Raw genomic sequence first — 22,315 nt, 5'->3', positions numbered from 1 at the left:
ACTGAATTATCCAGGTGATTGCTTTATCTCTCCACCATGTGTTCCACATATAAAATTATCTTAACTTAAACACTGGGCCGTTCTTAAAAATGGAACCCAAGCTCTTACAGCATCTTACAAATCTATAGTTTGACATATACTTCCTAGAATTTTTCATGTTTTATAACATTGCTTTTTAAAAAATTCTCAGTGTTGACCTGTGAGGCTGAGCTCCCTGAGGAATAGATTGACCTCCAGCAACTGCTCATTCCACCCCTAGTAGAAGCTTGAATAATGACTGAGTGACAAAGTGTCCCATTCAGTTATTATTCAACTATATTAAATTGCTAAAGTTGGTAATTGGAGCATATCTTATTACAAAGGCAAAAGTTCAACATTTTTCCCCAGGCACAATAGACTTGTGCATTTGAAAACTTCTGGTCTGGTAAGGAATAAGATGTCAGGACATGGAGCATGCAACAAATTAAACAGGGGAAAATATATTAACCAAACCCAGGCACAGTTACCAAGCATTACTTTGAAGATATTTACCAGTCTCAAGCTCTTATAATAGCGATGGAAGAGATAAAGTAGAAGGGGGTCTTGAAAATAAATCAGTGTTCCCAAGCTCTAGGAGGCTGACACGATTGAAAACCTGTCATTTAAAATACACCAGGAGCTGATAATAGAAAGTAAATGCGGGTCAGGTCATTTACAACATACTGTTTATCCATCTTGGTTGGTGCTCATGCCGCATCAATTATTGAATATTTTGAAATCTGATTTTATTAAAACTCATTTGGATCCATAATTATAGGTTATGTATCAAAAGTATCATTTGGGGTCTGACTGAGATGTCCGATTTTCTCTAAAATGGTACTGTATGGAAGGAGCAGTTTTACTGAGACAGTAGGAGCTTTGGGTACCCGCTCAAATGTGGTCACACCAAGGTACTGCTTTGAAGAACAAAAAATGAATACTGTGAGAACTGCAGAGACCACAGCCTATAGTGGTATTCCCCAAATGGGCCTCATCAGAAGACTCATTTGGGGGCAGTTGTTTAATAATTTAGATTCCCGGGTATCTTCTCTAGAGATTATGATTAGTAGGTCTGCCTGGGGTAGGCCTCTGAATCAGTATTTTCGATAGCAGTCCCAGTGATTCTTTTGGTAAGGCAAATTTGGGAAACAACTATTGACATTCATAATATTATCATCCATTTATTCTTTTAATCATTTCACAGTCACTATGGTATTTTTTTTTTTTTTTTGAGATGGAGTTTCACTCTTGTTACCCAGGCTGGGGTGCAATGGCGCGATCTCGGCTCACGGCAACCTCCGCCTCCTGGATTCAAGCAATTCTCCTGCCTCAGCCTCCCGAGTAGCTGGGATTACAGGCGTGTGCCACCATGCCCAGCTAATTTTTGTATTTTTAGTAGAGACGGGGTTTCATCATGTTGCCCAGGATGGTCTCGATCTCTTGACCTCGTGATCCACCCATCTCGGCCTCCCAAAGTGCTGGGATTATAGGCATGAGCCACTGCACCCGGCCTCACTATGGTATTTTTGCAAGTGTGAGCCTGGCTTCCCCACATAAAATCACCGGGGCTGTTTGATGAAATTCCTGGTCTGGAACCCCATCACAAACCTACCAGATAGATCTCCAGAGATAAGACCCAGAAATCTGCGTTGTAAATGAGCATCCCAAGTGACTCTTAGGTAATAAAGTTTGGGAACATTTGCTGTGAGTGTCAGGCACATCACGTGTCTCTTTAAGCTGCCCATTCTCATTCAACAGGCAACAAACACTCATTCCTACCTACTAAGGCAGGAATCAGGAAATGACTTGCGTAGAGGTGATGTAAAATGTAAAGGGAGAGTGGCAGCTCCTCCTGCTTTAAACCTGCCATCCATTGACTTAAAACAAGAAGGGAGGCTGCCCTGCAGACAGAGTGGCCAGGTTTTGTGGGACATGGGAGAGGCTAGTGAAGCCCACACCCTTTGAGCCTCTGGAGTCTGTGGATGTGGCCAACCAATGCCTGGCTGGAAATAGTCATGAAAAAGCCCCACAACCTCAGGGTCAAGGGCTAGGGCACTGGTGAGAGCTCTCACTCAGAATTTCCTGCTAGAGTGCTAGCCCTGCAGCACATAAATATACTTTACTTTTTCTTCTTTCTTCTCCCATTTCCTTAGTTTTGTTTGTGGAACAGTAATGGAGCCTTCCCAGGCATTGTTTTATTCTGACACCATAACAAGGTCTGTTCCCTAGTCACTTTCTCAGTCAGAAGCCTATGGAGTGTTCATTGTTCCTGTGGATTTTTACTGATGTACAATTGTGTTTAAAATAACTCGTTGAAAGTATGTCTGGAAAATAATAAGTAAATTTATTTTAAGTAAATGTTGGCAGGTGATTTCAATTCTGATTTTCTTTGATTGCTCATGCGAATGAAAATTTAGGTGAATGTCCCTCTGGTTTTGAATGGTAAGAGTAACAATAACAGTAATAAATAAGGTACTCAAGAAATTTGAGGGGTTGTAACTCTAGGATAGGATTTTAAGTAAAATATCACCATGGACCTCATTTTCCTCATCTGTAAAATGGGAATAATAAGACCTGCACTAGCTACCTTACTGGGTTGCTGAAAGTCCAGTAACTCTATAGTATTGATGCTTGGTAAACTATACTTGATATAAACTTTTTTTTTTTGAGATGGAGTCTCGCTCTGTCACCCAAGCTGGAGTGCAATGGTGTGATTTCAGCTCACCGCAAGCTCTGCCTCCTGGGTTCAAGCAATTCTCCTGCCTCAGCCTCCTGAGTAGCTGGGATTACAGGTGCATGCCACCATGCCCAGCTAATTTTTGTGTTTTTAGTAGAGATGGGGTTTCACCATGTTGGTCAGGCTGTTCTCGAACTCCTGACCTTGTGACCCGCCCACCTCGGCCTCCCAAAGTGCTGGGATTACAGGTGTGAGCCACTGCGCCTGGCCTATATAAACTTTTTACTTTATACAAACATTGGTTGTTGGGTTTAATAATTTTTTTTCTTGATACTTTTTTGCCCTCTAGCTTCAGATATCATTGAAACATTTTTAGACAGTATAGGTCAACCTAAAATAAAGCAGTGAACACTCACAGGAATTTGGGTACAAGGTGCTTACTATTGCAATTCCCTCTATTACAGAGATAACTGGTTGTACCAAGATATTTTATTTGTTAAGGTCTAAGAAGGCGGAAGTATGATCCAAATAGAAAAGGTCCCAGTGGCAAATGAAAGGCACTTGGAAACTGTGGTGTATTGTTCTGTTCTTCTGGAAGGCAAAACACTGCCAGGACGAGGATGGAGCCATTCCAAGTGGGTGATGAAATTTACTTTATTGACATTATCAATAACGATGTATTTATGGGAAACAAACATGAAGTATAGCTCACACTTACAGGACTTGGCAAGTAAGCAAAGCAAAGTGGGGTGTCTGATCATGAGGCCCAAACCTTTGAGGCTGCTTGGCATTGTTTTCAGGTCTGGATAGCTGCGTGAGTTTCAGGTCATTATCTTCCTCCATGAAGCCTCAGCTTCCTCTTGCATAAAATGGACATAAAGCTCTCCAGTACATTGTAAGATCATAGAAGATACAATTTTGTATTTGAAGTAAAACATCATACATAGTTTATCCAGTTACTAGGTAATAAATATTGCTTCTTTCATGTGGGTTGAAATCCAGAAAGATATAGAATAGAGTTAGAAAATGCTGAGTGGAACACAGGTCTCTTGAATATTTTGGCTGTATAATACAAATATCTTACTTTTGGCTTTCCTTTTCAAGGATACCCTATTGTAAGATTATCAAAAGAGAAAAAAAAACCACCCCAACACCCCTCTTTATGTATGTAGATGAAAAAGGAGCTTTATCATTCCAAATCACCCTCTCTTTCTACTTCTCAGAATCTTAGAACAGTGAAGACTTTGGTACATTAAATGCAAGTTCATAAAATAATTATGGCCATGTCTTAAATTCATGCATGTTATTACAAGTTGATGAATCATTGCTGGTTCCTGCATAATTTTTTTTAACTGGAAAAAAATGTTAATATATTGATGGTTAGAGTTGCCAGATTGACAAATCCAGAGAACAAAGAACTTTTCTTTTAGGATTAGGTAGGCGTCATAGCCTGTTTAAAGCTGAAGGAAACTTTAAAACAATCAGTTTATAGATGAAAAAGCTGGTGCAAAGATGTAGTAGTAACAGTAATAATAGTAAACATTTATTGTGTTTTATATACTAGATTTGTACTCAGTGATTTGCATGCACTATTTCATTTAATTCTCAAAACAACCTTGGAAATAGGTGCTATTACTAATGCTGTATTAGACATAGAAGGTTAGAGAGATTAAGCCGCTTGCTCAAGGCTAAACAGCTTGTTGATTTTCCTGAACTGCCTTGATGAGAAGTACCATTCATTCATTCATCCATTCAAATAATTAATTAACATTTATTGAGCACATATTATGTGTCACACATTGTGCTTCACACTGGGAATACAAAGGTAAACCACCAAGATATGATCCCATCTTTGCAGTGTGTCCAGAGCAGTGGGGAGACAGACATATATCAACTGTCATATCAACACATAATTACAAAGTAGAACCAGTAGTTTTCAAGCAAAGTGTAGGACCTGTGGGAGCAATGAAGCCTTTTTTGTCCAAGGAAACATAGTGGCTTCTCTGAGGGTGTAAACATCATACTGAAACCTGAAGGATTTGCAGGAGTTAACTAGAGAAGACTGGGGGAATGTAAGTGTCTCAAATTGGGTGATTCAAGTACAGAGACCTTTGGCTGTAGCACAAAGTGCTGGTGTGGGGATGGGAGGTAGTGGAAGGAGATGAGAGGAAGGCAGGGGCTGATTCTTCAGAACCCTGACATATTTGGTCTCTAACATGAGAACAATAGCTTTTGTAATCATCTTCACAAAAGGTCACCATGTCCTGCTAGTTACCTAATATTATAACCTTTCTCCAGGTTTCTTCCTCCCCAGATGTCTGGAGCACCTGAGAGCAATGGCCTTGGGTCTCATAGTCCTATAGTTCCCAGGTCCTTCAAGGCCCTCCAAGAACCTTAGATGCTTTCTCTTTCCTATTTCTCTCCTACTGACTTACCGTAAGACTATAGTACACTCTTTTAAACTGTTTATGTGTGTGTATCTCCTCAACGTTCATTCTTGCTCATTTTCCCAAATGCCCAAGCCTTACATGTCAGACTGACTCCATTTAGTGAAGCCACTGAAATTCCTAGAATATAACATTTTAAAAATATATATACCTGTCAAACCATGTAGTTTTATGTCATGTTTACTGATACATTTCATTAATAGCTTCAAAACTTCTATTACAATCTCACTTAGGTTTGAAAGACGATGCCCCAGTACCACCATCCTTACTGACAAAAACTAGTCTTTACCCATTTTCTGGCTGCTAAGACATCTGTTGGAGCTTCTATCTTTAGTCAAAAGCATTATCTACTCTGTTAAAATAAATGAATAATCTGAAAACATGGAACATGTAAGTTATCAATCATTTATGTCATAATGGAAATGAGTTTTTGGATCTTTCCTGTGGGCAAGTTTCAATAGAGAGAAACAGAGGGAAAGTGTGGAAGGTCACTGACCTACTGGCTGAAATGGGAAGGAGAGTCGAGGAGGGTGGAGGAAGAGAGCTGGGAGAAGACATTCACCTCTTTGAAGCTGACAACTTTTAACAAGGTCACTCTTCTTTCTTTCCCATTCCTAAATATGATTTATTTATTCTTTGGTAATTATCCATTAAATTGAGTAAATTTCTGGTTAATATTTTTACTGTGGTTTCCTTTAGGCTGTAATTATTGGAAAACTTTCAATTAAAAATAGTAACTTAAAATATAAACACTTAACCCTGGCTATATAACTAACCATCCAGATAGACTTACATTTTTTCACATTTCAGTTATTTTCTATTCAAATACAGTACAACATTTTAAAGGAAAAATGTGCCCAAAGGCATCATTTGGCTTAATGGGAGATGCTACTTTATTAAAAAAAAAAAAAAATGCTAAATTCAACAGCAGCGTGATTCAAGATGATTGACACTTGAGAGTGGGCATCCAAGATCCTTTCATGAATAATAGGGGAGTTTGGCTTCAGCTGAACATTTACTTATCAGCGTTTGTGCTACTGGTTTCCAGGCAGTGTATAATTACTGCTTGCTTGCGTGTGGCGCAGAAAATGAAGGTAAATTCTTTCTTTTGGGAGGCAACCAGTCTATACCTGATTTATTAGATATGGTAACATTGGGCTGACTAATGAAAGGGATCAAAATGAGCCATGACAAAATGGCAGTGTGCTAAATCAGGAAGACTCTGGAATTCTACATTGGGGCTTACTGCTTGGCTGGAAGAAAACATGCTGTAGTGGTTAGAGGGAAATGGTCTTTCTGTTCCAAACCTGTAACTCTGGCGACTTTGAAGTGGTTTGTAAAGTTATATTTCAAGCTATACAGCCTCACACTAGGTGTTAACCCAGGGGTAACTATTTGTTAAGTTTCCTTCAAAGGCTGTTCAGGGACTTTGAAAAAGTAGAAAGTGTCTGCTGTTTGGGGATTGCCAGCATTATTATGGGTACAAAGTGATTCATCCCCACTGAGGAACAGCCACTTCTGGCCAGAAACAGGTAAAATGGGTCACTATGTCAAAGATAGTCAAGCAACAGGGAGAAACTCAAGACAGAACTATCCAGATGGGGGGCAGCTGGAACACGATGGTGGTCTGAAAGTGTTGCTTGAGTTCTTTTTAGCAGGTGCATGGGTGCCTGATGGAAAGTGGATAGGAGCCATGGGAATGTGGGACCCCACTTATTTTTTCTTTCTGTTTCTTAAAGGGAAATGTTAGCTAAAAGGAAAAAATGTCTTGCCTTTGTATGGAAAGCTGACCAGTTATCCTGTGTCATGCCAAATGGAGAAACATAGCAGATAGTGTGTATGGGGGGGAGTGAAGTGGAGGCCAAACAGAAGAGTTTGACCAATTACTCTTGGAAGGGAAGGTTACTTGATGTATTTGATCAAGATTGTAACAATGCCATTGTAAAAAATTTTGCTCTTTTCCCACATACCAACCTCCTTTTTCTCAATCAAAGCCATATGATTCAACCAGAAATTTTGCTTGACAAGCATCTGAAGAGGCCAGAAGTGAATGGCAAGGGAGTGGTCTGAGGGCCCCGGCCTCTCCCACTGTTCCATTCCCTTTGCATTTTACAAAGCAGATCATCCCTGGAGGGGAATCAAATTCCTGTGAATTGCCAGAAACTTCCAAATTTGTTAAACACAAAAATGCCCAGGAATGAGCATAGGCCAAGTTAACCATGGGAAGAATTTAGTTTATAAATTAGGTTTGAAGCAAGGATAGTAATAGTCCCTCCCTAAAACTGATCTCATGCTTATTCATGGGCTGAAACTGTCTTTGTAAGACTAATGAAAGGCCACAAGATTATAATTATGTAAGGGGCCTGAATTCTACTAAAATGTAGGCATAGTTTCTACAGTCCCTTACTGCTTAGGAGTCATGTGACCAGTGGTCACAAGATTTGTGATTTCTCCCATTGCTCCTGTAGATTGTAGAACTTAAGACTGATGTTTTTCAGACTGACCTCACCTAGAATCATGATTCGGCACTTAACCAGTCAAATGGCCCCCTACTCAGAGATGGATTTAGCATACAAGGACTGTTTTCTACACCCGTATCATTGTATCCTCAACCAATCAGCAGTACCCATTCCCTAGTCCCTTGACCACCAAACTATCCTTGAAAAACCCTAACCTCTGAGCCTCTGGGGAGACTGATATGAGTGGTAATTCCAGTTCTCCCATGTGACTAGCCTCACATCAATTAAACACTTTTTTTTACTGCAATACTGCAGTCTCAGTGAATTGATCTTGCCTGTGCAGTGGGCAGGAAGAAATCACTGGGCAATTACACTGGGAGGGTTTTCACGCCCCCACTCCTCACCATGACTCTTAATGTGCTCCAGGCTCACAAGCTCCTTCTTCCTTCCTTGCTAATTTTCCCCAGATAGCTCCCATTGGGTGTAGCAAAGGTAGAATTTACCCTGTCTTTATACTTTTAAGAACCTCGCATTACTTCTTAGAATAATACAATTGAAGTCCAACTTGCCATTCCTACTATTTGGGAATTCAGTCTAGCCAAAAAACAGAGACCTCTCCACATCACTGTGGAAAAAAAAAAACACTGATTTATGAATTCACACAACACAGCACACACAGATAGTAGTTGGCAAGAGGCTACAAGGTCAGGATGAAATTTTACACAATGTATGCAGCAAAGCAGAAGAAATAACAATAATGCATCTCCCATATCCTCAAAAGACAAACAATTACTCAGGTCAGCTCCAGAGGTACATGTTTGCATTTGGGTTATGGGACTGGTGACCTTGAAGACATCTCTGTAAAACTGGAGACTGGGCTTATCTTGTCCCTGGAAAGACCCATTTACATTCTAAAATGTTAGAACAGGGACTTAAGCCTACTGTGTTTTCAAGGAGAGTCTTATTACTACTAAAAGTAATAACAGAAATGTTCATAAGCATAGAATCAACTTCTAATATATACCTCTCCCATAGTTAGAAAACATACTGTCCCTTTTCATACCTCCAACCCAGAGGCTGCATGTGGTCCTCCATGGCTTTCTCTTTCAATGCCACCCATTATCAGAGTACTTCTGTGTAGACATCTGTGGTTGGGAGTCAGGTCACACAGTGTGGTTTTCCCAAGTGACACCCTCCTTTAGCAGAAACAGCTCCTTTAGAGATCAAGATGCCCATTTCCTGAGGGCCAGGGTCCCAGCAAGGTAGAAAGAGGAAAGCAATCTGATTAAAGGAACCTACATTAAACTCTGCTGATGGCAGCCCCCCAGCCTACCCGTTAGTGCTGTTCATGTGAAGAAGCACAGAAAGATTCATTTTAGTTCATTGAATCACATGTTAAATTAGCTCTAGAACTTGGAGATTTGAGAGGGAGAAGTATGTGAGATCCTCTTCCTACCATTTGCTTGAATTTAAGCACCTACCCAGTGCATCTTAAAATTGAGTTTTACACTTGTAATGCCTATCTAAAATGCACACTTCTGACGTTCTTGTCTAATTCAGCAGCTTTGAGGTGGAGCCAAAAAAGTCTACATTTTTGTAAAGCTCCCCAGGTGATTGTGATGCTAGTGAAACCCAGCAATACTGACCTTCTTTGTGCAGATACCAAACAACCACACATGAGCCCATCTGCCTTGCCAGGGGTTTCTGGAAGCTAGAGTAACCTGTGCCCACAGTGACCTATGGCACTTGAAAACACTTCCCAAAGTGTATTTTGCACTCTAGGGACCTGACCCTAGAGACCTTAATAAATGTTAGAGGGCTGAGTTAAACCAAGTTAGTCAAGTATTTTTGCTGTGGGACTTCTCAGACTCTTTAACATGTTAATACAACGTGAGTCTCAAGGAGAGGTATATACATGTAAAATGTTTCAAATTTATATGGTCACAGAATCATCTGCTAAATCTGGAGCACAACTTTGGAAAGCGTGGTCTGTAGATCATCAGAGACGTTTTTTGCTCTGCATAAACGAATACTGAAGTGTTTGATTTTGCTGTATAAAATAACGTTATATATGTAAATGTATGTGGGCTGAATCACGTGTAATAAATGTCACATGCTGAGTGATGTACTGTCCCAGGCACTGTAATAAGTGTCACGTACATGATCTCATTTAACCTTCACAATAATCCTGTGAGATGGGTGTTAGTCTTCCTATTTGATGATAAACTGGGGTTGGAAGAGCTTAAGTAACTTATTCAAGATCACACAATTAATACAGAACAAAGCTGAGATTCAAATCCAGGACTCAAACCCAGCTCAATCTGTTTTCCAAACCCACATCTTTCTCCTTATACTCTGCTGCCTCCTTAGCAACACAGTAATAATTACAGTGGAATCTCTCACCGTCTGTGGGGTTAGGTTCTAAAATTAAGTGCAATCAAAGGTAAATTAGAAAACTCAAAGTCACTGATAAAGTATAGTTATAAAAGGTTTTGGGCATATAACCCTGCCCAGTATTATGTTTGTATAAATATTGTGTATGTGTACATAAAATCTAATTTTACAGCATTTTTATTTTTAAGTATGCAAAAGAGACAGAACTTGCATAGTTGAATTCATGTAAGTTAAACACCTATATAATGTCTCTCTACATATGTATACCTCTAAATGGGTGCCAGACTAACAGTGGTAACATCTGATAGAATTATACAGCTTTCGAGCCAGAGGGAACTTCTATGGTCAAGTGATTTGTGTTACATTTGACAGAATTGAGGCACAAAGAGGCTGTCTGTTGCCCAACTTCACTGTTAACCTTCGTTTCCAACAAGCTTTGGGGACCTGTGTGTCTGCTTACAGCTGAGAGGAAAGCAGAGGAAGGCCAGTCCTCCTTGCTTTTTGCCCACTGTGGCCCGGCTAATCCAATAAATGAAATGCATGTTGCTTCGAGATGGTCAAGGTCTGGGCTTTACATCTTGCAGGGAGGCAGCTCCTTTCTGAGGGTGACTGGCTGCAGCTTCAGCTCTACCCGCGAGCTGTCTTCCTGTGGGGAGGACGTTCATAGCCAGCTGTCTCTTTTGTGCAGTTCCTGGGATTGTTCAAACTGGTAGAAGCTGGGAGATCCCAAGGAGTATACAAAGGGAAGGAAATCTGCAGCTATAGAGCCCCACATGCCTTCTACACACACATGTGTGTGTGCACACACACACACGTGCACACACACAGGCACACACACTTGCCCTCATTCCTTTAAAACAGGAAGAAGCCAGAAAATGTGATGTAGTCAGCTGTTTGGATTCTTAGAGAGTGTTGAGTCTAAGGAATGGGGCAAGTTGGGGGTGTAGTGCTCAGGTTTTGGTGGGGAGGGCATGGACCGTTCCAGCTCTAATCATAAGGATAAAGGAAGAAAGACCAGCAGACCCGGCCTCTGGCATGTGAAACCACATCCGCATCCCCCACTCCCAATGACATCCTATCAGATCTCATTAACCCTCTCCCATCCCATTATCCAGGTGCCACCTCCTTACCTACCTTGATTATCTGAGCTAGCTGCTAGGGTTGATAAGGAATCCCTCCCCAAATGGCAGAGGACTAACAGATTAAGGGCTTCCCTCTCAGGGACTTAGCCTGTCTCAGGTGGGCTGTCTCACAGTTCCCAATTCTTCTGGAGCCAAAGGGAAGCCACAAACGCATGAAGTGTCAGGCAGATTAGAGAGACATTTCTGGGCCACACGCCTGTGTGATGCTTTTCAGATCAAAACCCAGGTCATGCCTGCTACATATGTAGGAAAGAGGTAGTCTGGGTAGGAAATTAGAGAATGCACCGCACCCTCGGGCCTGAAGAACCTTTCATCCCTGAACTTGGAGGTGTAAGGGGCCCTTCTGAAACACAAATCCTTACCTACTCTCATTTTCCAAATATTTGTGTTTCTACTTGAAAATCTTTAGCTTTGCAGAATCATTGGACCCCAAAAATATGGCCCAGGTCACTCAAACCTATATATTTTCTTCCTGTGATTTTCCTCATGGCAATTCATGTCATCACAGAAGCTTTACCCAAGGCTGTTGCAAGCCAACTTTCCAATTCCTTCTAAAAAATAAAATGATTCTTAAAAGATGGGGTGGTCGGCCAAGATACTAGAGTTGTTAGCTTTTATTGGACAGAAGGACTTTCAGTGTCAGCTCTGCTTATTTCATTTAGTTGGGATGGTGACCTACATCTCATAGCATGAAAGGCCCAAAGCGATGTTTCAGGAGGAATAATCCGAAGAACTGCAGGTATCGAACTCACTTGGGAACTTGTTAGTATGTCAATCCCGGGCTGAGAATATGATTTTAAGGGCACTGATGCTTTAGAATTTCTGGACTAAAGGTTGCTGTTTCTTGTGAAGTGGTAACTCCATTTGAGTGGCAGGTTATCCTGTCTGTCATTACCTGGAGAATTATACACAAATCTCCTGTATGGCAGAAGTCCCACCACACTCAGGGTGCTGGGGAAATAGGGTGGTGGCAAGCCTATGTTTATGAATGGGGGTCCCTTCCCTGTGCTGCGGGGGAAGTGCCCTGTGCTGCAATGAAGAAGTTCATCACTGTCTTTCTCAGGACCCCAGACCGACAGGAAAACAGGACTCCTGAACTTAGAGCCTATGTTTTGTCCGCAAGATTATCCCACCTGCAATAAGCACCAGAACTTGCCTGAGATCCTGAGATCCAGAGAACCTAGCCACCTGGGCATACACCAAGCTCTTGCATAGAAGAGAGGCCAGTTACTCAGCCAGGGCACATGGCCCTGGACAGATGGAGCCAGCCTCTCCAAGAACTTTCCAACACTCCACCATTCGGTTTTTCCCAGAGGCACATTAGGCTGACTGAGACATCCCTGAAAACACAGAGCAGCTTCAACTACCTAAGACTTAAATAATCACGATCATCATCATTATCTAGTTCTAAACAAAGTCATCCTAGGAAGCGGCATGCCCTATGTACAAATTTCAAATCTGATACAAATAGCTGTGTAGTGTTAGGCAGATTCCCCTCTCTGTGCTTACGGTTCCTCATCTGTAAAACAGGGGTAATAAAAGAACCCGTCTCTTTGAATCATTGTAAGAATTAAATGAGACAATGTGTACCAGATTCTTAACAGAGTCTGGCATATAATAAGCGCTCTGTGGACGGGGGCCACAGCTGGCACGCAGGATGTCTTTGTGTTAATTGGAAAACGGTGTGCTCATTTGGGTAGACACATGAGAAAAAGATATCCCTTCCTCTGGGCTGGCTTAGGCCAGTACCTGGGCTCCTGTCTTGGGGAGCAGAGTTCCGTCCTCAGCTAGCCATCCTTTGGCTGGTTACAACCCATAAAACTGAAGGTGGAGGCTCTGTCCATACATGTTTGCTATAGTAATTACACGTGAGTGTGGGAGGAGGTTCAGAGTTGCACCTGCTAACCCAGGATTCTTTCCCTCCATCGGTTCTTGCAAACAGACAACTGTGTGGGCTCTGTGCAGGCCCTGTTGAAGGAGGTAGCTCACTCTCATTTCTCAGAACCACAGTGCTGGGCTCAGCAGACTCTCATCTTGATCAATTTCAGTGCGAACAAAGGCATGGGGACGCACTGAATTTTCCTTTTCTAAGCTTGAAACCAGCCGATCATGCTTCCTGTTTCTCCAAGGGCTTCCCTGACATAGGCGACTTGCTTCTTTCACATTTGGTCATCGCCCTCTCGCCTTCCTGTGTGAGTCAGCAACGCTGCCCTGGTGCATGCCAGGCTCCTGTCTGTGCTCCCGGGCCTGTTTCCTGGCCTCCCCAGGTAATTCCCCTCGGCCAAGGGTGAGCGTCCCCGCCCACGCCCCCTCTGCCTGGAGATGTGCGTGCCGTGGGGACATGAGTCACAGCAGCCTGCCCGTCCTCTGCAACTGAAACTATTATTGGAATGCCTCTGCGCACAGCACACGCCTGCTTCCCAGATTTCACAGGCCCGTGCTCAAGGATTTGCAAAGCACATTCCTCAGCCCGAGATTCCACGCGGGTGATCACGAGGTGGTTTGCTCTAAGCTGGAACTTTTCTAAGAAAGTAGGTTTCTTTAAACCAGACATTCTGCATTCTTCAAAAAGCATCAGCCACATATCTGCAGCGAGTGCCTAACAATGTGCCTGCCTTTATGGGTAATGCAAAATAAATCGTTCTGGAGCTCTGGATTATGGTGAGAAGGACACAGTAAAATAAAGAGCAAAAATGAGCTTGAATAAGAGATATGGCAGGATAGATTCTTACGGGCTTGGAGAGTTAAACCCACAGAAAGAAAGGGAAGAAAGAGGCGGAAGACAGGGAGGAGGACCAGGAGAGAGAACCAGGAGAGGCAAGAAACTTGAACAAAGATGCAGAGGAGAATGTGTTGGATTTGTTTACAGGAACCTAAATACTGAACCAAATTTGAATTTTGAAGATCCTTCTCTTTTTTTTTTTTCATGCCAGGATGATTAGTAGCCTCTATTGTGAGAGAATTTATTGTTGTGAGGTGATGAAACTGCTATGAATGCTATAAGGTGTACAATTCTTGTTTCCCTTTTACAGATGAGGAAACTGAGGCACAAAGAGGTTAAAGTCCTGAGCTCACAGTCACGCAGCCAGCAGGTGGTGAAACGCATCCCCAAAGCTGTCTGCCTCTTAAGCATCAAGCTTCGTGGCTTAGGGTGAGAACAGGTTGTTTTTCCGGGTGTGTATTTGACAGGTAGGAGCTAAGGTTAGTTCATTGATCCTTCTTCTCTGAAATCCTGATGCAGCTTTCACTTCTTCCATGCTAGATCTTGGTGTATGCCCAGCTGGCTAGGATCTCAGGATCTCAGGCAAGTTCTGGTGCTTGTTGCAGTTTGGATAATCTTGTGGACAAAACAGGCTCTAAGTTCAGAAGTCTTATTTTCATGTTGGTCTGAGTTCCTAAGAGAGACAGCAATTAACTTCCTCATTTTCCCTATTTGACATGGATGCAAGAACATGAGAATAACAAGGAAACAACCTTTTGATAGACCATTTTCAGATCCTATGAAAGAAAACCATAAAGGGAAAAGTAGCTCCTGGGGCGAAGTGGAAGCAGAGCCTCGAAGAAGTTGCAGGTAGGCTTCTATCAGAGGTGCCCTAGCAGTAGGTGTGAGGAAAGAGGGCAAGGGAAAGATGGGAAGTACCTCCTCAAGCAGCAAATGCATGTAGCATCCCAGCATGGCTGGAAGCCACCTCTATCACTTCCTTCCCCCAATGACAATGAAACGGAAAGGGAGCTTGTGACTCACTTCACCTGGCAAGGTGGTGCTGGAATAGGCTACTTCCATGAATCAAGGCTGATTGATCTTATTCTATTTCTAGACACATATCTTACCCAGAGTTCCTCTCCTTCTGAAAGAGTGGCCACTTCATAAAAGTGAAGAGAGCACTGTCAGTGGGAATGTAAAATGGTTCAGCCCCTGTGGAAAAACTTACGGCATTTCTAAAAAAATTGAAAAAAGAATTACCTTATGACCCAGCATTTTCACTTATAGGTATAAGATATACCCAAAGGAGTAGAAAGCAGGGACTTCAACAGCTGTTTGTACACCGTGTTGATAGAGCATTATTCACAGTAGTCAAAAAAATTGAAGCAACCCCAGTGTCCATTGATAGATGACTAGATAAACAAAATGTAAAATACACATGAAATGGAATATTACCCAGTCTTAAAAAGGAAGGACATTCTGACATATGCTACAACATAGATGAACCTTGAGGACGTCATACTAAGTGAAATAGGCCAGTCACAACAAAACAAACACTGTATGATTCCACTTATGTAAAATATCAAGCATAGTCAGACTTTTATAAGGGAGGGAGAAATGAGGAGTTATTTAATGGGTAGAGAGTTTTAGTCTTACACGATGGAAGAGTTTTGGAGGTTTTATTGGTTGTACAACAATGTGAGTATACTTAACACTTACATTGTTAATGGTACACTTAATAGTTAAGATGGTGAAGTTTATGTTGTGTGTATTTTATCACAATGAAAACATTTTAAGAATTTAACAAATGAGAAACCTTGCTTTTTGTTTGTTACTTGAATGGAACTATTTGAATTGACTTGAAGGAGGAAGCTCAAGATTTCCCCTTGAAGACTGGGCCAGTATGGAGTTTGGGACATAGGCATAGGAGAAGGGGACACTGAAGACATTTCTTTATTTCTTGATCTGAAAGGGAAAACATGCTTCTGCAGTTGTGACAAGCTGAGGGAGACTTGAAGCTTCCCTGAGAGTGAGTTACTGAGTTCTTGCCCCACCCACTTTCAGAGTTCTCCAAGGACACACATCTCAGTGTCCCCGCCTGCCTCTACCACTCCAGCAAAGCCCTGGTCCAAAGAATGAAAGATGCCTGTTTGAACTTAGGACAATCACATCGTTTGCTTATTGGACACTTACTAAGGGTTTTACTGGCATCTTCTGGTTGTAACTCTCAGGCTTCTTTGAGAGAGGTCCTGTTACTATGCCCATTTTTTAGATGAGGAAACTGAGCATAGATAGCCTTTGAAATCCATGTGATTTAAAAGCTGCTACTTTAATAGATCTCTAAGAAATAGACATCTCCAGTGATTGCATTAAATGATTTTTAACGAAAATGAAGCAATCCAGTTAAACATAATATCCAAATGACCAGCTTTACTGGGGCGAAGGCTAAAAGGAATGAGAAGGTTCCCATTAGGGAGTGAGTGTGTGTGTGATGAAGAAACGTAAAGAGGTGTTCATAGTTTAAAGCATTTGGCTGAACTCTTGTGGTTTAGAAACATTGGGTTAGAAGTAGTTAACCAAGTGGGAAAAAAAAGACACTCAAAACCACCGCACTGTTTTTGGCAAGGCAATATAACCTGGTAAGTGTACTAAAAATTACCCATTTGGTGAAGGGTAGGGACGCCCCTAAAATAGAATTCCCATTGGCACATCTTCTTTGTGTTTTGCCCTTCAGCTTTATATGCCTTCAAGTTACAGGAAAAGCTATGCTGAGCACTCTCGAGTATTTCAGACTTTTCAATGTGACCTCTCCAAAAACCTCCCCCACCAATCCTCCGAAATGCAAAACTGGAAACTGTTACTGCCACAGTAGTTCAAAGTTCACATCAGTTACATTTTTAGAGGATGAAATGGTACACTTTGGGTTTAAAAATCCATTGTAAAGGAGATGCTTTTTCAAACTTTAAAAAAGAAGGATTTTGAATTTTTCAAATCAAAATGGATTGTCAAACATTCTTTCAGTTCATCTTGTTTAAATAATGAACATCAGAAGCCTATTGTTTAGTATTTTTCAAAACATGGTAGCATTATTGAGGTCTGTTTTTGTTTTCAGCAGATCTACTTCATACTCCAAATATTCATGGACCTTCCCAGGACCTCAACAAAACAAAACCATGAAGAAAAACCTTGACATAAACCCCAAATAAAACCAGTCAGCAATATTTTAAAGTAAATTTTGAAACAAATCAAAATGGGTTCCTCCCCATAAACCCACCAGTAAATTGTGCAGAATCAGAACTGAAGCCATGCCTGTCTTAAAGGATTGAATGAGAATAAATGAGAACATCTAAATATTTTCCAAACTCATATTCCAGTTATAGTTATCCAAGTTTCTTAGTTTCTCTCTGTTCACGTTCAACATGAAATAGCCCCATTCGTCAGTAGCAAGAGCTGCAACATTTCTACAGCTACTAAAGGATGTGATCAGAGCAGGGAAGATGGCCAGTAAGAGGATGCCACTCTAGCGGGTGCCCTACCCAAATCATAACCCATGAATGCTGTGGCTTTATTATCTCAGACAAAGGAAAGCTGAACCTGTCATTGGATGATCACGCCTGCTTTTAAGCTTTCAAGTAGTTACATGTGACAAAAGGAGCTACTGGTTTTGTGATGATGGGTTTCTGGGTAAACCCTTGATGCAGAAGCAGCTTTTAAGCATAGCAAAGCAAGAGTCAAATGATTCTGAAGTTTTAACTCTAAGATGACTTCTCCTCACTTCCTTCACTCCTCCACCCTCTCAATCCAAGAACAAGTGAGCAGAGAAGGTAGTAAACCTGTTTCCTCCAGAAAGATGATCCATATTTTAAACAGCTCTGTGAATGGGGCAGTAAGACTTGGCAGATTTGGTTTTCAGTCTGCATTCTGCCTTTAACTGGCCTTGAAAGTTTGGGCAACTCAGTTATCTCACGGAGTCAGTATTTGCATCTGTACAGTGGGGATATGAATATCTATCTTCCCTACACAGAGCTGTAAGAGGAACAAAATGCGAGCTGGCATGATATTATATGTATCGCCTTGGTTATTTTAAAACATGGTTGACATATTACCCTCTCTGTTTTCCCTTGAGCTCTCCTGCTGAGATGAACTATAGACCTTTCCTGCAGAGATGTCTTTTAAACCAAGCATCACTCTCGCAATCAGAGATAGGGCTTACTAGATAGACAAATGAGAAAGAGAAGTTGCGGGTGGGATGGGAGTGCAGCCAATGCAGAAACAGTCATGTGTATTCCTTTAGAAAGGTGAGCAGAGACATTGTCAGGATTTCAGCGGGGGACAGGATGGAGGAAGCTTCTGGGTCAGTTCTTGGTGGTGTGGCTTCAGTATTTAGATGCACACATTCTCCTCTTAAGGCCAAAAGAATACAGCTGGGGGTTTTCCATTCTTTTGGATTTTCCAGGCTTCTAATGGCCTCCACCACTCCTAGTCCAGAGGAGGTCGTGGGATGATAGAAATTGGGAGCAACCAGGGCATGAGAGACCCCTAGCTGAGCCTTTTCATTTTGCAGTGGAGGGACTGAGCCAAGGCTTGGAAGGAGGGCCTGACTTAGGGAACACAGCCTTCAGCTAGAAAAATCTAACAGGAATATCTCTTCTGTGACTGCTACACAGGCTTGAAACTACTTAGCAAGATCCTGTATTTTTTTTTCTCTCTAGTCTCAATAAGGGTAAGCACCCAGTGCCTTCTGGCGGCACCCCCAGAAGTTGGCATCCGTGAGCAGCCCTCTTTTTTTCTGCCAGCCGGCCCAGGGGCAGCCTGTGGGGTGAGCTGGGACTGCTTCCCAGCAGAGAAAGGCCAAGCCACCATGCAGCCTGGATTTGTCTGTGTGAAGGGGCAGAGACGGATGGCCCGCACAGCTCGAGCTCTTGAATGTGCAAGAGAAAAATGTCTTCGTAAAAACAACAAGAACAGCAGCCTGAAATAAAAGAAACAAATGGCATCCAGTCGGAGCCCAGGTTCCCTTCCAAGCCCACACCCACACACACCCCTGCGCCTATTTCATGCTTCTCAGCATGAGGCGCTGCCTCCAGTGCTTCTTTCAAAATACTGCTGAGAAAGTGCCACAGGACTGTCACGTCGGCAAACTGTTCGGTCCTGCGTTTGAGGCTGAAGGGCGCCAGGCAGAAACTGGGTTCAATTAGACATGATGGAAAAAGGGAGAGGCCCTCGTCAGCCCTCATTCGCCCTCGCTCAGGCCCTGGAGGGGTGTGTCACATCTGGCATAAGAATTACCAGGAAGGGAGGCCCTGGGCTACCTGGCGGCTCCCAAGGCTTCTGCCCCATTATCAGCTTCTCCCTTGCTTCTGCCTAAGCTATCAGGAGCCCGCAGGCAGCCTGGACTGTGGGGCTTGCACACGGGAGCTTCAGGTCTGACTAGAAAGGAAGCTGGACTCTTTCTTCTTTTCTACTGAGGCCTGTTTGGAGAGCATCCTGGCCAACACATGCGTGGGGGATCACAACGGGTCACTTAGAAACCCTCCACCCTGGCTTGTGCCTCAGGTCCTTCCCTTCTGTTTCCACACTCCCACACACGATTTTTTAAAGACTAGAAGAAAACTAATTTGTATTCATAACTAAAAGGATACAGCACTTATAAGTGCAATGGTCAATCTATTTTTTTCTGCCTCATTTTCTATCCAATATTTTTTGTGACGATTTAAGTTTTATTTTTACATTATAAAAAGCATCTACTGGGCCAGGCGCAGTGGCTCATGCCTGTAATCCCAGCACTTTGGGAGGCTGAGGCAGGCAGATCACTTGAGGTCAGGAGTTCGAGACCTGGCCAATATGGTAAAACCTTGTCTCTACTAAAAATACAAAAATTAGCCCCATGTGGTGGCAGGAGCTTGTAATCCCAGATGCTTGGCAGGCTGAGGCAGGAGAGTCGCTTGAACCTAGTAGGCGGAGGTTGCAGTGAGCCAAGATGGCGCCATTGCACTCTATCTAGCCTGGGCATCATAGTGAGACTCTGTCTCAAAAAAAAAAAAAAGCATCTACTGTGTGTCTCTGAATTTCTTAATAAGTATTTGCAGAACAAATCATACATGTCAGCTTGCAAACTAAAAAAAAAAAGGCAATATGTGCTGGGTTAGTTAAATGAAAATGGCCAGCCTTTAGTATAACAAACACTTATTAAGCACCTTTAGTATAACAAACACTTATTTGCTAGTCCATGTGGTAGAACTTTGGAGACACAAAGATGAAAAGGCACATACCTGCCTCCTAAAAGTTTAAGTTATCCTCAAACTTCCTCTCAATATGAGAATACAAATAATTCTTAACAGTGTTTAATTCCCGAACGATTTTTTTAGAGGTATGAGGATGTGTGAGTATCTGTATACATCTACACAAGTGTCAGGGATCTAAATGTTACTTGATAGCATTTAGAAAAGAACAGGTGCAGCGGCTCTCGCCTGGAGTCTCAGCAATTTGGGAGGCCAAGGTGGGCAGATTGCTTGAGTCCAGGAGTTTGAGACGAGCCTGGGCAACATAGCAAGACCCTTTCTAGACAAAAAATTAAAAAGTTAGCTGGGCATGGTGGTGCACACCTGTGGTCCCAGTTACTCAGGAGGCTGAGGCAGGAGGATGGCTTGGGCCTGGGAGGTCTAGTATCACAAGGCATATAGTAAGCCTTGATTGTGCCGCTGCACTCCAGCCTGGGCAACAGAGTCAGACTCTGTCTCAAAACAGACAAACAAACAAAAACAAAACAAAATAGAAGAACAAATCCACTTTACCCAACTACAAGCTGTAAGCTCTTACAGTGCTCAGGTCTGAGTACATGAGATCTGTATTTCCCGGATACCTACCGTGAAGCGTGGAACAAAGCCGAGCTTTATTAGATATTTGAAAAATCCAGGCAACAAGAAGACGATACAAAGGTGAAGTAAGATCCCCGTGTCACCTTGTGGGAGGTAGAAGGGATTAGGGCAGGGAGTTAGCAAGAAAACTAAGAAAGGAATGAGACTGAAATGGAAAAGTAGATGAGTGATCGCCTCAGTGAAGTGTAATAAAAGCAATATAAGGCCAGGTGCGGCGGCTCACGCCTATAATCCCAGCACTTTGGGAGGCCGAGATGGGCGGATTACCTGAGTTCAGGAGTTTGAGACCAGCCTGGCCAACATGGTGAAACCTGTTTCTTCTAAAAATACAAAAATTAGCTGGGGGTGGTGGCACACGCCTGTAATCCCAGCTACTCGGGAGGCTGAAGCAGGAGAATTGCTTGAGCCCAGGAGACAGAGGTTTCAGTGAGCCAAGATCGTGGCACTGCACTCCAGCCTGGCTGACAGAGTGAGACTGTGTCTCAAAAAAAAAAAAAAAAAACCCACAATATAAGATCTTCTCTATTTATGCCCATTAAAAAAAAAACAAAACAAAACATTAGGCTTGACTAACATTTAACACATTGTCAGTAGTACATGTATATAGTGTGTGTGTATAAACACAGTCTGAGGAGCCTAACTGTCTGAGACTGCACCGTGAAGAGCTGAAGTTAGCCACATGGTTGGACAGAACCCACATGGAGAAGCACCAAGGCACCACACAGGTGCGGGAATCCTCCTTAGATCCTGTAGCCCAGCTAGCCACCACCTGAATATAGCTGAGTGAGTGATCCAGCCATCATCACTGGAACAGAAGAGCCAGCTGAATCCTGCCTGAATGCCTAACCCACAGATTATGAGAAATAGCAAATTATTGATTAAAGCCACAAGTTTTAGAGTGTGGTTTGTTTCACAACAATAGATAATAAAATGGTCATATTCTTATAGTTTGGTAATTAGCCCTGGAGACAAACATATTTATCAAGATTTCTCTCTTTACATGATGTCACCTTAAATGTGAAAAACAAAATTCTGATGATCAAGAGCATATAGTCAATGAAATCTTATGGCTAGGCTAAGCCCACAAAACAATGAGGCAGCCACAACAAATTAACAAAGTATTATTTTTAAAAAATTATTTTTGAGACAGGGTCTCACTCTGTCACCCAGGCTAGAGTATAGTGGTGGAATCTCAGCTCAATGCAGCCTCAACCTTCTGGGCTCAAGCCATCCTCCCACCTCAGCCTCCCAAGTAGCTAGGACTACAGGCAGTCACCACCATGCCCTGCTAAGTTTTGTGCTTTTTATGGAGACGAGGTTTTGCCAGCTTTCCCAGGCTCATCTTGAACTCCTGGACTCAAGCAGTCCTCCTGCCTCAGCCTTCCAAAGTGCTGGGATTGCAGGTGTAAGCCACCATGCCTGGCCCAAAGTATTATCTTAAAAGAGAAGTTGCATATGGTACAAAATAGAGTGGGAGATATTTTACAATAATCAGGAATCTATGCACTGGTCATTTTTTTTTTTATCTCTTTCTTTGGCAAAAGTTTTCTCCCTTCCAGCCTCTGGAGTTGTTTATTTCTTTAGCTGTATCCGCCA

Source organism: Aotus nancymaae, unplaced genomic scaffold, assembly GCF_030222135.1.
Source record: "Aotus nancymaae isolate 86718 unplaced genomic scaffold, 86718_ANA_hifiasm-v0.15.2.pri h1tg000014l, whole genome shotgun sequence".
Classification (NCBI taxonomy): Eukaryota; Metazoa; Chordata; class Mammalia; order Primates; family Aotidae; genus Aotus; species Aotus nancymaae.
The sequence above is the reverse complement of the archived record's forward strand: the minus strand, read 5'-3'. Positions refer to the sequence as shown.